Genomic DNA, 17,694 nt, shown 5'->3' with positions numbered 1-17,694 from the left:
GCTACAGAACGCGCTCTGGGAACGGGTTAGATCCAATATTCAAAGACGTTTTCTCTGATTACTTTCCATCATGCATGATATAAGTGCTTGAGGGCAAATTAGTGCTTGCCAATACCCGATGCTCGTGTGTGCTCCCCCGTCCCTACACGTAGGTAAGGTCCTTGGATCACGCTGTTCATACCTGTAACACGACCATACAAGTCCCCCTGGCACATATTACCCCTCTTACATGGTTAGCCAACACCTCCCTAAAACAATACATTTTTCGAAACTGATAGAAATTTGCAAAGAAAAAAGTGTACAAATAATACAGAAATCAATAATAATAATAATAATAATAATAATAATAATAATAATAATAATAGTAATAATGAATAGTAATAATGATAATAATCTACATATTATAATAATTATAATAATAATAATAATAATAATAATAATAATAATAATAATCATAATAATAATAATTATTATCATCATTGTTATTATTATCATTGAAGTGGTTAGTCTTTTATCTAGATTTTATCCATCTTCTATGAGCATTTGTGAAACATATCGTTTTCTTTTTCTACATCTGTCTGTTCAATATCAGGTCACTTGACAGAAGGGAAGCAACCGTCTCTCAAACCTCCTGGCGAGGTGGAGGCAGATGTTCAAAATATTGTCACAGAGCCAGCCAGACACAGGGGTCAGATTGGGAGGCCATGTTTCTGCCTACACCTGCAGAGCCACAGGTGTCCACAGGTGCGACCCCGACCATCACAGGTCAGTCACAACACACCTGTCACCACAGGTGACATAGCGCACACGTCTGTCTTAAGAAGGACCTGCTCTGTCTACTGCGTCCGTCAATGTCGATGTCTACAGAAACATATATTTGCTTATTCAGTCATGAACATGCGCATACATTCACACATACACAGGTGTACGTACACAAGAGAGACAGAGCCGTACACACACGGTATGGTAATGGTCTACAGCTTAGGCCCGAAGAATGTAAACAATCAGGGGAGAGGCCCCCATGGCTGCTGACGAACATGCCTTCCTCTGCTGACACTATGTGTGGCGCCGGGGTCAGCAACATGGGTCGTGGTGGGTGCAGCCCCTCACAGCACTGCCCCGGCCCCCCCGAAGGCCGCTGTATCATGGAGGACATAAGTTGTGTAGCCCCGCGCAGCACGGGCCCCTCAGGGCCCCTGTACCACGCAGGACATGAATTGTGTGGCTCTAAACAGCACGGCCCCCTGGGGCGATATACCTTGTAGGACATGAGGCGTGCAGCCCCCCCCCCCCCCGCGCACGGCAAGCCCCATGTCCTACCCTGTCCAGCATCTTCCCGGGGGTCGGGGTCACCCCGGCCCCTGGATGTTATGAGGGGCGCCGTCGCGCGGGGCGCCGGCAGCCGTCATCAAAGTTGTTTACACTTCTTCCTGGGTGATGATGCCGCACCGGGAGAGCCACTCGTCTCTGGTGCCTTGAGAATGCCTGATTATGGCACCTCTGGCGGGCGAGTGAGAGGGGTAGGCAAGCAGGCAGGCGAGCAGCGCCGGGTCTCTCACCCCCGACCCCCGGCCATGATGGGTCTCTCAACCCGACCCCCGGCCATGATGGTGTGGGCCGCGGCCAGGACTGGGCCCGGGGAAGGTCGCCTCTGGGGGGGGAAGGTCACCACGGCATCCGTCCTGCTCTGGACGACCCGCTGTGGTCGTCAGCAGCTCAGCGTGTCGACAGGGGCCATCCTCAGCCTTAAAGAACGGATGAGGAGGAGGAAGAGGAGGAGGAGGAGGAGGGTTAGCAAACGGTGGTGTTTGATAGTGCGGAGGGCAGGGGTGTGGAGAGAGAGAGAGAGAGAGAGAGAGAGAGAGAGAGAGAGAGAGAGAGAGAGAGAGAGAGAGAGAGAGAGAGAAGGGGTGGGGGGTGACCCACCAGCGAAGGGCTGTCAATACTGGGAGGGCGTCGGTGCCTCTTCCATCATGGGCCTTCCAGCCTCTGCCGTGGGCTCGCTGCTCTGGAAGGGATACAGTCGCCCACGTACCCACACACAACATCAACAACAACAACAACAACAGTAGCCCGTGTGGAGTTGTAGAGCACCAGACAAACCTTTGGTGGCATCTGGCATCTCAGACTTCTTCAGTATCGACCCAATGTCTCTAGCCAGCTACTCTCTCTCTCTCTCTCTCTCTCTCTCTCTCTCTCTCTCTCTCTCTCTCTCTCTCTCTCTCTCTCTCTCTCTCTCTCTCCTGGGAGAACTAGACTGGAAGTGGCATACACAATTGTAGACAGATTAACAGTTAACACAAGAGAACTGGATTGTGAAGACCACAAGAGGGAACGAATCCAGATGTAGCATCCGAGTTCAACAAGGTGGCAGTCTCCTGACCAATACCTCCCAAAGGATAGACAGAACACAGAAGGATAGACAGGAACACAGAAGGATAGACAGCAGCACAGGAGGACAGACAGCAGCACAAGAGGACAGACAGGAGCACAGAAGGATAGACAGGAGCACAGAAGGATAGACAGCAGCACAGGAGGACAGACAGGAGCACAGAAGGATAGACAAGAGTACAGAAGGACAGACAGGAGCACAGAAGGATAGACAGGAGTACAGGATGATAGACAGCAGCACAGGGGGACAGACAGCAGCAAGGAAGGACAGACAGAGGAGGAGCGGGTGTAGTGAGGGACAATTTAGTGTTTCAAGGTGTGTTGGTGCATGATGGTCCGTCAGGCAGAGTAGGACGGCAGAAACAACAGTATGGTTGCCAACCTGATGGTTCTCATAACGTGCCGCCCCGAAAAGATAAGATAAATGATAATAATTAGTGATTTGTGGTAATGAAGGTACAGTTAGGTTGCTGGAGACAGCGGCCAGGCCAGGGTAGTCCTGCCCGGTGAAGAAAAAGCTCCAACACTGGGGATTCTAAACCTCCAGACGTCGACTGGGAATCACATCTGGACGCACATGGAGGTTGTGGGACATGGAGGCTTAACTCCTTACAATGGGTTCAGATCTTCCAGTACTGGTATGTGACTGAACACACAGAAGCCAGTCGAACTGACACACCTTCACTTCTACATCTCATATCTACCCACAACGGCTTAGAAGTTCAACCACTTTTGTCATTATTGTGAAGGGTTTTGTCAAGTATCTTTTGTGAGAGAATGTGTCGGGGACAGTGTCAAATGCTTTCTTAATGTCTATTGCCACTGGTACTGTGCGGGACGGGGGTTGTGACCCCTCTCGGGAAAGGCACAGTCATACAAATCTTGAACGGTAGTACGTGGTTAGCAGGGAAGAGATGGGTATAGAGCAGACGCAGACATGGTTCAAAAGATGTCAAAACTTGAGATACATTACGAGAACGATGCAGCCTGAGCAACCGCTCGGCGGCACTGTGAAAATATAAGAAAGCAAAGACTCAAGATAGCAGAGCATAAGGGAGAAGAGAGGAACTTCGCGAGGAAAAAAAATGGACGAGGGAAATGATAATCCTACAGTGTACCATATAAATACCAAGTGGAAATCATCAGTAAAAAGAAAATAGATACCCACTGTGGAGAATGCTGTGGGAAGGGTTGACAAAACAGCGGATTCTTTTATGGAGCTGAATCCAAACTTATAGAACGTATTCACCGATACAGACGACATGTCGCCTTCAGTACTACCATGATGGGATGTAAGACGGATCAGGAAGAGCAAAGAGATCGTAAAAGAAAGACATAAATAAGCTCATGAAGGATCTAGATCTGTATACAGCACAAGGCCCCGATGCAGTTCGCCCGACTTACACAACAGAAACACTAGACAAGCCACTTAAAACGGAATTCCAGAACTCGCTGGACGAGGGATCAGTACCAAGAGAAGGAAGCAGGAAAACTAATTTTGTGCCTAACGACGAGCAGCGTCTGTAAATTACTGGAACAAACGTTAAAGACGATATTGCCGTAGGCGGGAGCCAGTATGTGGTCAGGAGGAAAAGATGATGTATCAAGAAAGGCTGTGAAACTTGTGGAAGAGTGAATAGAAGAAGCCAAGATGGATAAGTGGACAGTGTGGTCTGTTTTACGGCCTCCATGAAGGCATTTAGCCCTACAGAAGGATAGTATAATATTAGATATCCTGGCAGAGATAATATCTGAGAGATATCCTGGCAGAGATACCATCTGAGGGATATCCTGGCAGAGATAATATATGAGAAGGTCAGTCCTCTCTATAGACAGAGAATTGTATAACCATAAGAGAACAAAAAATAGTGAGAGGCGCCTTTTTGAATGACATAAATGTAAACAGAGGTATCCCGCAGGGAATAGCGCTGGAACTGCTTCTGTCCCTGTCTACACAAATTGCTTGCGAGAAGGATTCGATCATAACCATACGTGTGCAGATGATGCTCAACACCAGAGAGAAATATGGAACAAATAGAATTAGAAGCACCCTGATAAAAGCCCTAAGCGAACTCTCAACCACCCAGTAATGAGGATGGGGGTCAGGGAAATTAGATCAAGCTGTGACAATTACAGGAATGACAAGACTCTTCGTCTGGGAGGGATTCAGCACGTATCCCCAATCCTGACACCAAACACTCTCCACAAGAAACCTGTTGGGGAAAGTAATTCATACCATCGAAAAACAGACGGTCAGAAAAATAACTACAACACAAGACCCAGTTTGCGGTACGAAGCACCATTTTCACCATCCACTTAAGAACACAGATGAGCTAACTATATAAAGAGTTGCTTGACCAACAAAATTGTACCTGAAGTGAGGGAGCCGAACTGCAAGATGATACCTACCATAGACTTGCCCACCCGAGCAAAACACAGAGGACAAGCGAAGATAATGATACATCTGTCAAGTTTCTCAAAAGGGTTCATGAAAAGGCAGATCGGTGAGGTGATGGGGGAACCTTTCGCCTAGAAACACCTTCGAAGTCAGATCAGGACACTAAGAGACGAGAATAGAAATGGAGGCCAGTGGACTTCGTCTCCAAACATGGAGGCCAGTGGACTCCCGTGTCTAGACATGGAGGCCAGTGGACTTCGTCTCCAGACATGGAGACCAGTGGACTCTCATGTCTAGACATGGAGGCCAGTGGACTTCGTCTCCAGACATGGAGGCCAGTGGACTCCCGTGTCTAGACATGGAGGCCAGTGGACTCCGACTCCAGACATGGAGGCCAGTGGACTCCGTCTCCAGACATGGAGGCCACTGGACTCCGTCTCCAAGCATGGTTGCCAGTGACTCCTTGTCCAGAAATACCTGTGTAGATGTGGACGAGGGAGCCAAGGTTAGTGAAGTGATAAACGTTCAAACCATCAGGAAATTTAAGAAAACGTAGGATGCAAAGAAAACGTTTAAATGATGAGGACCGTGAGTGTAAAAGATGGGGTCCACCAGCGTTCAGAAGATGGGGGTCCATGAATGTAAAAGATGGGTCCACGAGTGTAGAAGATGGGACTCACGAGTGTTGAAGATGGGACTCACGAGTGTAGAAGATGGGACTCACGAGTGTTGAAGATGGGACTCACGAGTGTAGAAGATGGGACTCACGAGTGTTGAAGATGGGACTCACGAGTGTAGAAGATGGGACTCACGAGTGTTGAAGATGGGACTCACGAGTGTAGAAGATGGGACTCACGAGTGTAGAAGATGGGACTCACGAGTGTTGAAGATGGGACTCACGAGTGTAGAAGATGGGACTCACGAGTGTTGAAGATGGGACTCACGAGTGTTGAAGATGGGACTCACGAGTGTTGAAGATGGGACTCACGAGTGTAGAAGATGGGACTCACGAGTGTTGAAGATGGGACTCACGAGTGTTGAAGATGGGACTCACGAGTGTAGAAGATGGGACTCACGAGTGTTGAAGATGGGACTCACGAGTGTTGAAGATGGGACTCACGAGTGTAGAGGATGGAGCCCACGAATGAAGATGGGATGCGCGGGTGTAGAAGATGGGACCCATGAGTTTAGAAGATGGGATCCACGAGCGTATAAGACTGGGACCCACGAATATATATATAGGATGGAGACCGAGCGTAGAATGTCTTCCCCGTACAAACAAGTGGGTAATAAAGGACAACACACACACACACACACACACACACACACACACACACACAGACGCGCGCGCGCGCGCTTACCAACCCCATAAGAGCTGTTTACCTCGAACCCTTGTCCCTACCATCATGATCCTAATGTTCCCGCCAGCCACTGAAGGCGTTGGCTCCCTCCCCCTTCCATACATCTCCCCCAGAGCTTTTTGGTGATGGGAAGTTCTCATCTCTCTCTCTCTCTCTCTCTCTCTCTCTCTCTCTCTCTCTCTCTCTCTCTCTCTCTCTCTCTCTAACAACAGTTCTAACTTACATTTGCTATCCACCCGACTGTGTAAATCTCTTTTTGTTTACGCTTGGGAGCGTTACGTCATCAACTCGTCACTGTGTCATCCACCAATCAGAGGCGAGACGCCATGCTTCATGGCACGAACGTAACTTCCGTTATCTTGACCCATTTTCTGGGCGTCCGGACAACGGGGGAGGATTCTCAGGGGCGGTAAGAGGGAAATGGCCTAGATATTACTACGCCAGAGTCATGGGTTGTTAATCAGGGGGCCTAGTCGTCAGGAGTTGTGATCTAGGGGGCCTGGCAATCAGAGGTTGTGAGCCAAGGGACCTGGTAGTTAGAGTTGTAAGCCACGAGGACTGGTAGTCAGGGTTGTGAGCAAGTTGCTCACTAGTTCATGTTATGATGAAAAGTTAACTACATTCCATTGATCGTCTCCGGACACAACCACTGCTCCTGGGACCAGCGAGATCAAACAATAAGACGAAAGGCAGAAAAGGCTGATTTCAGTTATTTACCATCAAAGAATACGTTCGTGTATTTCCCATCCATCTACGAACGAAGATAACTTTTTCTTGCTTCTTTAGGTGCTTGAAGGTGTCCATAAATGTTAGACATTTCGTGATTCATGCGTACACCAAATTGGTTCGTTCTTGAATATTCGACCAATCACGACATGCCACTCAGGACGCCATCACCCTAGGCAGCCAATGAGCGTCGCTGTTGTTGTCCCGTTGAGCGACTATCTCACCTTTAAGGCCCAGAATCGCCTGTCATCTTAAGTAATACTTAAGAAGACATGAAAACGTTTCAATGTACGGGATTCCTGTGTCTAAAGGCAAGGAGAGATGGACAGCGTCTCCATGGCTTGGAAAACACTGTGCGGATGTTGGAGTCAGTCAACCGAAGGCTTCCAATACTTTCTTGAATTTGTATTTGTTCGCACACGGTATTTTCCCCGTAGGATTTCTTATTTCTTCTTTAGAATAATGTCACTATATCACCGTTCTCTTAACTTATAGCTGGACCGGTGAACGGAACACTAGACAAATGGGCACCATCGTCCTCGCCATGGTCCAGGTGTACCGTGGTTCAGGATGTGGACCGTACGTCTAGGATGTGTACCACGGTTTAAACGCGTATCATGGTCCGGGGCGTACCAAGAACCACGGTTTAAACGTGTATAATCGTCCAACGATCCAAGACTCGTAACTTGATCTAGGACGCGTAAAATGTTCCAGGACATGGGACATGGTCCAGGACGTGCAACATGGTCCGGGACATGGACATGGTCCAGCCTATACATCATGGTCCAGGACGTGTATGATGGTCCGGAAGGGCCAGACTGCTTTTTGATTTTAGATTCAAACAGTTGATCTAATTCTGTAAAGCCAAAGGTCATTACTTCTGACTTTTACGGTCCAACAGTGCGGGAATAAGTATGCCCAGCTTGATCGCTAGAGACAATAGATGTATATACCCTCCACAAATGTTACTAATAGTTCTGTATAAATAAATAACACGTTATAGTTATTTTATCAGCGGTTCTATCACGGACGCCTCACCTGTTGCTGCTGGTGTGAGGGAGCATCAGGGTATCGGCTGCAAACTCCCGGAATTTGTAGAAAATATTTCCATTTAATTGTGTCTGTCGAGAAAGACGCTCCTCTACGATAGCTAGGCTGCTGTAGTTCACTCCTTCCAGTAACATAACGATACTGGAACCCTCCCTATCGTCTTCCTGGCCTTCTCACCACTTGCTCTTTCCAACGAACGATTACGGTAGCTTACAATGACCGCCACGATCCCGTTATTAAAGGATCAGTTCTCTTGCGGAAGACGGGAGTGTTACGCTACCAACACGGCGAGGTCGAACCGAATTCATGAATTTTGTTCTCGGCGTGATGCACTACCAGACGTCTGTCCTTTTTGCACTTTACTCCTAACATTGGTCAGTGTCCTGCTCGTAAATATATTTTTCCTGCAGTATCTTTTTTTTTTTTTTCACTGCCATCACAAATAACTTCTCCACAACACCACAGTGGTCACCGTTTCTGTCAAATTTTACACAACGAAGTTCGTCAGCAAACGTTTTTCCTCGATCTCTACGGCACAGTATATATATATATATATATATATATATATATATATATATATATATATATATATATATATATATATATATATTATACCTTGATCACACACAGCACCAGGTGAGTTACGGTGGAGTTACGTGGTTAGATTTGGTTAGGTTCCGTGTCGTTAGGTTAGGTGGTTATATCATGTTAACTGTGCGATTTTGCATAAATCGCCCCCTAAAAACATAAAACTTCCTCAAGTGGCCCACCGTATATGGCTATCTTGTACGTTCCATATCGTGAAACTGACCCCTCTTCCCTCACCCTTCTTAGAACCCATCAATAAGCACATTCTTTTCACCTGCAAGATTTCCCTTCCCTTACAATCAACCATTGGTTCTGAAATTCCTGTCCTGTCTTCATGCCGATGAGCTAAACCTCAAAAATCGCCTGTGCGTTCTGCAAGTACAATTCCCGCCAGTGTTCTGAACGCAAAACCAAACCGGCGACCAGTGAACGAAGTCTGACTCTAGCCTAGCCATTGTGTTCGCCAAACACGTTCACCTACTTCCTGATGTGTCGCTGTATTACTCATTTATCTATCAATCATCAAGACTTGCCTTGGATTGGTGATGACTTCGTCTAACACAGATTGCATAATCAAATCTCCTTTTGTTCATATCCCAATATAAAGTATTAACGAAGACTTCAGCGCCATCTGTTGAAGTGTTTGTTGAACATAAACAAACCTACAATTGTCAGGGAACGTTATATAAGCGAGAGCGGGCCCCCTCGCTAAGAGCTCCATCTGTGGTTGATGCATCACTTATTGAAGCAGTGACGGTGACACAGTGTGTACGACCTTGTACCGTGTATCATAAATGACCGACAGCGCTGGAACAGGAGTGGTGATGCCTACCAACGCTTGCTGATAATGGTAAATTTATGAAAGAAGTGTGAAGCAACAATGGGGTGGGAAATACTGCAAAGGGAATAAGACAAGATGCAATAGGATGGATGGGTTGTGAAATTCAAATGGAAAAAATGTAACCATGAAGATGGGATGGGTTTTGACCGCAAAACACAACAAACGGAGAAGATGCAGCAATGATCAGACATAGATTTTGAAATTTAACGATGGAAAATGTAGTCACAGACATACGAGTGGGTTTACAAGACGTCGAGAAGTCATCAGGGGAAAGAATGAGTCGTGTTGTGAGAATGAACAAGTAGCTGGCAGAACATCACATGAGATGGGTTGTGGAGAGACAATATATTTTGATTAATGTCAAAATCACCTTAAATACAGGGAGAGCCACAGGGTTGAGAAGATACAACGGACATTCGCGTCAACTTTGGAATATGCCCCGGCAGTCTGGTCTGCTCTCGTGAGCTAAACAAAACTGCTGGAGAGGGTCCAAAGGAATGCAACGAGAATGGTACCAGAAGTATAAGAAATGAGATAAGAAGAGAAGACCTACATCTCCCTAGACTGGAAGGAAATATATATATATATATATATATATATATATATATATATATATATATATATATATATATATATATATATATATATGAAACGCTACGACGACGCGAACACAAAATCTATGATAGGAAAACGGGGATGAGTGGTGGGGTCCTACAAGTGTAAAGCTCCTAACCCGCATGCGCAAACAGCCAGCAATGTTGTATATGCGAGAGGATCGGCTGTACCATTTTCCCTTTAACCTGACAGCGGTCATAAACCCGCTGGCTTAATAAGCGGTAGGCTATGCTTCAAGGTTCGTGGTCATTGGAAATCAACTGTTTGTCAACTTCAAATTAATGATATTCTCAAAATGGTTAGACAGAACCATTCATCTGGATTAGCTACTGGCGTAGTTTTGAAATTTTGAAAGTAACATGAAGATTCTTCCTTTACGTTAGGTTACAAGTAGAATAGGCTTCATGTGCCACTGAGTAAATTATGAATAGTAAAAGTGTTTATTTCCTTTCTTTCCGAGAGTGATAGACCATAAAGCTTCTCTTCCTACCCTGTAGCTTCACATTCCTTACCTAACTGCAAGGGCAGGGAACCCCTAATTATTTCCCCTAATGAAAACGATACACGCTACTACTCAAAGGACCACGTTACTCCTTAAAGAACTACGACTAAGCTATTCCTTAAAAGAACGACACTACTCCTTTTCTTTCGTTGTCACAATATTCACAAGGGTATATCCTCCCTCGTGAGTGTCTAACTACATAAAACTGATAAAGGAGTCAACACTTGAGTGACGAGAAGAACAAAAAAATCTCCGACAATCACCTAAGCAGGCAGATACTGTGACAAATTTAGTTCCTCAGACTTTAGTTACGTTTACTTGAGAGAAGGAAAGGCACCGTGTCTTCCAGGAATAAAGAAGTGAAGGAAGCAGTGTATGTACGATGGTCTTGTCTTTACGAAATGCATTTTAAAGGTCAAACTACTTTGGGTCATGATGGGTAGTTTTGCCGCTGAGTTGACCTACATTGTGAAAAGGTCAAATGTAAGGCTTTTGGAGAGTAGAATGTGGAAAAAAAAAAAACAAGATCAAATGTTGAATCACTTTTTTTCAGAAGAAACATTATTTTCGGTTGATTTAAGAGAATACTGGAGAGAGAGAGAGAGAGAGAGAGAGAGAGAGAGAGAGAGAGAGAGAGAGAGAGAGAGAAAGTAGTTGTAGAGTATAACAGATGCACGGTGCAGGTTTTTGCTGAGAGGTGTGTGTGAATGGTTTACTGGAGACGTATTTTCGGTGCCTTATTTATAAAACCCCGGCAGACTAGGCGTGCATTTGTGGCGACGGTGCTTGTTGATATAGGAAGGGAACTGACTACAGCCAAACTAAGAATGATCTAGTTTGTATAACAGTGGATGACGTGAGACTTACGAGGCGCTGATGGAACCAGAGTGTATGGTGCATGTTAGTGCTGGTGTCGAGGGATGGCGAAGCTGCTCGTTGAAATGGCCTCGTCTCTATATAACCCAGTCTGCGCGGATCTCGCCAGATCTAAGGCAAACGTAAAGCGCATGGCCGTTTACAAATGTCAAGGTCGCATGTTAGAGGCAAGGAAGCACTCCGATATCTACTTGTAAACAAAATGTACTTCGTCAGCACCTCCTTAGTTCATAGTAGGCTTAGAAACTCGTGCATCAAGTTTAGTAACAATTTGATGAACATGGAAACTGCGTGAAGTGTGGATGAGATACGTGAAATACTTGTGGTTACAGATGTCGCAAGATGACTTGATACGCCACTCGCACTCTGGTATTGTATTATACAGACGTATATGGAAACGATACGTGATACACGTTATTTATTAGATGCGAAATATGAGGAATATGAAGAACTGAGATGTGTAGATTATGGAATGGGCAGGAAAATATGGGAAATAAGAGATGAAATGCCCTCTGCTCTTACTATCAAATTGTCTGTACTACTTGACTTCGCATTTCGTTCATGGGTTTCCTCCATGACAGGCCAAGAGTCTCTAAAAATAACGGGAATCATACTTAATCAAAATTAGCATAGGTGCTGTGCGAAGCTCCGGCCATATGTATAGCGCGCCGTGGTAAGCGAAATCGACGTCCATTGACGTCATGGGTTGGTGGTGCGCGCAGGAAACTAGTGCTTAAATATTTGGCTCTTTCCAAGCCGCTGCAATTTTTAGGCTACGCCAGTTGTTCACTTTCATGCGGAAATATTAATGCAAATATATCATTTAAAATATGTATACGGTAAGTGAAAACGGCAAAGGAATATGTTTACGTTTGTTTAAAGCTATTCAAAAACTGATTTTCAACCCTAGTTCGCTACGGTCGAATTTTCGCTCATCTTTTTAATACTTTTGGAAATACTAAGTCGTGAGAAAAGTTAATATTCCCAGCGATATTCATGGTCATTCTGGAGGCTTTTGTTTCCTATGATCCTCCATATAAGCTGAACGCCACTGTCGGCAAAGTAAACCATTTTGAAAGTACTTTACCGAAAAAGGGCAAGCTGTGCTACAAGTGTGCCTTTCAATATATATATATATATATATATATATATATATATATATATATATATATATATATATATATATATACATATATATATATATATATATATATATATATATATATATATATATATATATATATATATGTGTGTGTGTGTGTGTGTGTGTGTGTGTGTGTGTGTGTGTGTGTCCAGTTCAAATGGAAGCGTGGGTTAGGTTCATTGCGGAATGTTGGTAATTACCATTTTGTGTACACGAGGGGAGGTCTGAACACTCTACCGGGCCCATCTGTGTGCATGATGGGGGTGGTAAACTGTAGGGCCCCATCTTTCAAATGTGGCATTGCTCTCTCTCTCTCTCTCTCTCTCTCTCTCTCTCTCTCTCTCTCTCTCTCTCTCTCTCTCTCTCTCTCTCTCTCTCTCTCTCTCATACAGGAAGCCACCCGGGTATCGGATGGATTGGCGAAGGCTGTCCAGCGAGCCAGCACTTCAGTGGCTGTCAACTGTCACTCTACTGGCCCAGGGAGGTGTCTGTTATCTTTCTGCCCCACCTACACGTAAGGCAGCAGGCTTACATCCGCCGAACATACAATATCTCCCCATCCACAACACATGACGAGACATAACTTGCACGATTCGTTCCTCGCAACTCAATATTTTTCTAAGTGCTACACACACACTACACCTTCCTCGTGGCAAGGAAAAGAAAAAAAGAAAGAAAGAAATCGCGTCGTAAGTACTCGTGATGGTGCCACATCACATGTCGACTTTCCTCCTAAGTTCCTTCAGCAGACTGCACACCGAGGCGGGCTGCTGGGGCTCACGCTGTTTCAAACACTACAGTCTCGGTGATCAAAGGTACCATGGCTTCACCATGAGAACGCCATATGCTCGTACCTCCTACAGTTAACCTTAGCCACGCATCGCCTTTGAAAATCTATAGGGTGTGGAGGCGGGCCGGCCAAGGTTATTGCGTATACATATATATCTTAGCCTGAACCTGGTACCCATTGTATCCGACCAACCTCGAGGGAGGATGAACCACTGAGTTAGCTGGACCGAATGCTTGCTGCAACCGGGAATCGAACCCGTACGCTCAACCTCGCTGCACCACGGAGGATGTCCATATATATATCACCCCTCACAAGAACCTTGATCCAATCAGTTTTCTAAGAAGTGCTACTCGTGAGGGTGTGAGAATTGCCATCAAGCTCATGGGTGTGATATTTCGAAAGATATCTAGAAAATAGATGCACCAACTCAATTTACGTTTACCAGCTTAATGATTTTTCTTATTTGAGGTGATAAAGAGTTGCTGGAGAAGGTCTCAACGGACAGAAAGTAGAGGAGCTGAACAACAGCGATAGGATGGCAGCTACAGAACTCATCCATGGTACGAGAGAGGAAATGTAAAATCAGTTTTTAAGTTTCTTCGATCGATCGAACGGACGACGCATTCAGTACGAGGAACCAGATCACCAAGATGAAATAAGATGAGAAAATAATTCAGCAGTAGCAGAACAGTCAAGGAAACAAGATAAGTCATGAAAAAGTGGACATAAATTTCAAGACACTGTAGTATAAAGAAATAAAAGAAAAAAAAAAGCGGTGTTGAGAGACAGGGGCTACAAGTGTAAAATTCCCATCCTTGTGTTTACAAACGCGCGCGCGCGCACTGGTGTGAAGTCAATTTCTTTTGATATAAAATGTATCACATGTTACTTCTCATATATATATTTTTTTTTCCAAGAACCTCCAGCAAGTGGAATATTAATTTTAGGCTTTTTACGTCCGTGAGACCCATCGACATTCGACATCACGGTTGGTACGACGACATCAACTGTAATGACAGATATCATCAACTATTTATAACTTTAAAATTAGTTTTTGTCTATATTTCTTCCCAGTATGATATATGAGCATAGTTTTAAAGAACCCGCGTTCGTCTAGAGAGCCTCGGTCTTCGTAATATTACATCGTCACTGCGTATATGTTGGGAATAAACATAACTTTACTCACCTACCCCTCTAAATAAACGTATATAAACACCATTGGAAAACGTCATTTAGTTATACGTCACTTTGATATCCCAGAAACAGTTCATACTAGAAGAAATACCCCAACCTTACCAATCTACGATTCACAGGACGAGCGCTGGCCTTGTGAGGTAAACATGACAGAAAAAGAAGAGATTCCAGCCATATGTAAACAAACCTGTCAACCCAGCTGACTCAGGCCACATTACCTGACAGTTGACTCTCAGGCCACATGGCCATCGTCCTAGCTGACTCAGGTCACAGGACGGTCAACCCAGCTGACTCAGGTCACATAAGTGTAGTCCCAGCTGACTTAGAACACATACACCTGTCATCCCAGCTGACTCGTCCCACACATAACCAACCCACAAACCACATGGACTCTACTTGTTGTGCCTGACGCTACAGGGAAATGTGCGTTATGACAGAATCAATAAAAATACATTTAAAATACAGTGGAAAACAAAATTGGAAGAAAAAAATATAATAGAGACACCTGGACGGAGTCCTCTTGACTTACCTTTAGCAAACAGAAAATGGGTAGTGGACTGGGCAGTCGATGGCGGCCCCTGAGCGGCAGCAGCGTCGCTTGTAGAGGAAGCAGCAGAAAGAGCAGAAGTAGTAGAGGTAACAGCAGGAGCAGCAGCAGTGTGGCGGATTACCTGCTCGACTCCAGACATCCGCTCAGGGGGTGTGGTCAGTCAGTGGCGTGCCCTTGTTCTCCTGGGCGTGGCAACTGCCTCTCTTAGCCTGCCTTGGGCGGCCTTTCCTCCTCACTTTCCACACAATCGCAGAAAGAAAAAAAATACTTCGACTGTAACCACAAACGACTCCTCTCTCTCTCTCTCTCTCTCTTTCTCTCTCTATCTCTCTCTCGCTCTCTTTTATATCTTGGGATACGCAAGAAAACTGTCGCTGCCTGGGGGCCACGTAGGCTACATTAGCTAGGCTACATAAGCAAACAGTTTATACGTCACTGGTAACGGAGATACGTTAATAAACAGGGTAAAGAAGGAACGCAACGTCAGGCGCAGGAGAGATGTTACGTATGGGTCGTACCCGAGCGCCGGGAGGGACAGAACAGAGGGGGATGAAGCGTAGGAGTTAACGTGCGTATAGAGGTGCCGAGAAGCGGCATGCCAGTGGCTCAGACCCTCGCCATTCACACGTCTGCAACACACGCGGCTCCCACGGACACTGCGCCAACACAAGCTGCTCACAGCCCTCGGCAAAGGGCATGCCCGGCCGCTGGGGGCCCGGCGCGCGGGGGAGGCCGGCGTTGGGGGGCGACTTCTGCGGCGGTGGTCCCAAGCAAGGCGACCACCGCTGCCACACTGCTCCGCGAACGCTTCACGCCCCGCCCAACTCCACCTGAGGGGAGATAAGACAGTCCCACATTAATACACTCTAAGCTGTGCTCATGATCTGCAGTGTATCAGTATACTGTCTACTGCAACATAGTTTTTATTTTTTTTTTTAATAGACGAGAATAAAATAGTCATCTACATAAATAGATAATCTTTTAAACTGAAGGGACCTTTTTCTCGTAAATGTGTATAATTTTAAACAACCAGGTAACTCCCTCCTTTACAGAATCAAAGGAAATGTTAACTAAAAATGTACTATGGGTCTTGCTCATAATTCAAGGTAAAAGAAGAGAAAATTTACAAAAGTAAGAGTAACCTTTTGTTTTTCGCACATTAATGGCAAACAAGTTTGTAAATCTTGAAGCCTCGCATCACTGCAGTATTCCTTTTGTTTTTCATTGGTAGTCACGCAACATTTAGGACGTTGCTATATCAAAAAAATCATGACAAACTTTACATTAATATTCTCAATATTCACAGTTTTCTTAACAACTTCCTTTAACCAAAATGAACGATAAACGAGTCTGTAAAAAACAACCTAGCATTCAAATCAAGAGTAAATTTACATCTCAAAACAGAAAAAAATATAGTATACATCTATACATGAGTAGAGTTTTTGTATACCATGATGAAAGGTTAAATGGTTCAGTTTACATCGTAATAGGATAGGTTAGGTTAGGTTTACTTAGGCGTAATTCCCTTTGCTTTGACTTTGCTGGAGGAAAAAAAAATTATCCAAAAGTTCTTCAAACGACCCTGTTGTGTGTTACGATCTGTAGCCTCGTAACGATATACACGATTCCTACCAACAAATACAGCACAGACAGCCCTATGATTAAATATACAGATGAATACTAACACAAGTAAGTTAAGGAGTTTTATCTTATTTTCTTAAAATCTTCATTAACGTCATATTTTTCTCCTCCTGCACTTCTTCCCCGTAGCCTCCTACGCTGTGCTCTGTTTATACACAAAGTTACGAGAGCGTAACTGGCCAGCTGTTAGCGATCCCGACCGACATCGTACATACGTATGTAAAATAACGATAAAAAAAACGTATCTTGCGCATTGGGAAAGTGTTGGGAGATGGTGTAGGCGCGCAAATCGTTTCATCTTTTTTTACCTGTTTGAATAATGTACCGATCTTTTCATTACTGCATCATTAATCAGATATTTAATGAGTTAGATGCATGTCTACAGGGAATTTGACCCATTTAGGAGATACTGGTTACGCATTCATTTGTCATTTCGATTATCCAAAGCAGCCCTCGATTTGCTTATATATATATATATATATATATATATATATATATATATATATATATATATATATATATATATATATATATATATATATATTCTTGGGATATGGAGAAAGGAATACTGCCCACGTATTCCCTGTGTATTGCAGAAGGCGACTAATTTAGAAGAGCGAGACCTGGAGGCTGGAAATCCTCCCCTCCTGTATTACTTTTCAAAAAAAAAAAAAAAATAGAGCAAGGAGCCAAGTGAGGATCTTTCCCTCCCAGGCTGTCATCTGTTCTTGACGCTACCTCGCTCAAGCGGAAAATAGCGAGCATGTAACAATATATATATATACAAATATGTCCTTCTCTAAATATAGTATAAACCAGTTTATCTTGGATTGTACACATGCAACCAGCGATATTTTTGGGAACATCATTAGAAAACGAGATTCTGCCCCATGACGTCATATTATGGTCTTGTTATCGTTGCTTATTAAGAACGATTAATCAGCAGCCCAGCACTCCATGCATAAGATATTACAAATACGTAGTGTTTATAAAAAGCGATGCATAATGTCAGTCTAGACCGTCACTC

General features: G+C 44.6%; 1 protein-coding gene across 4 annotated transcripts in view; it reads right to left on the bottom strand.

Annotated features, from left to right (window-relative positions):
- LOC139766935 (glutamate [NMDA] receptor subunit 1-like) overlaps positions 1-17,694 on the bottom strand; it is a 90,092-nt gene that overhangs the window by 50,427 nt on the left and 21,971 nt on the right. For all 4 annotated transcript variants that reach the window (XM_071695995.1, XM_071695997.1, XM_071695996.1 and 1 more), the window contains exon 2: positions 15,006-15,856. The gene's annotated coding sequence lies outside the window, so the exon portion shown is untranslated. The remainder of the gene's footprint in view (positions 1-15,005; positions 15,857-17,694) is intronic.

Source organism: Panulirus ornatus, chromosome 58, assembly GCF_036320965.1.
Source record: "Panulirus ornatus isolate Po-2019 chromosome 58, ASM3632096v1, whole genome shotgun sequence".
NCBI lineage: Eukaryota > Metazoa > Arthropoda > Malacostraca > Decapoda > Palinuridae > Panulirus > Panulirus ornatus.
Note: the sequence above shows the minus strand (reverse complement) of the source record. Positions and strands in the feature narration are given on the sequence as shown.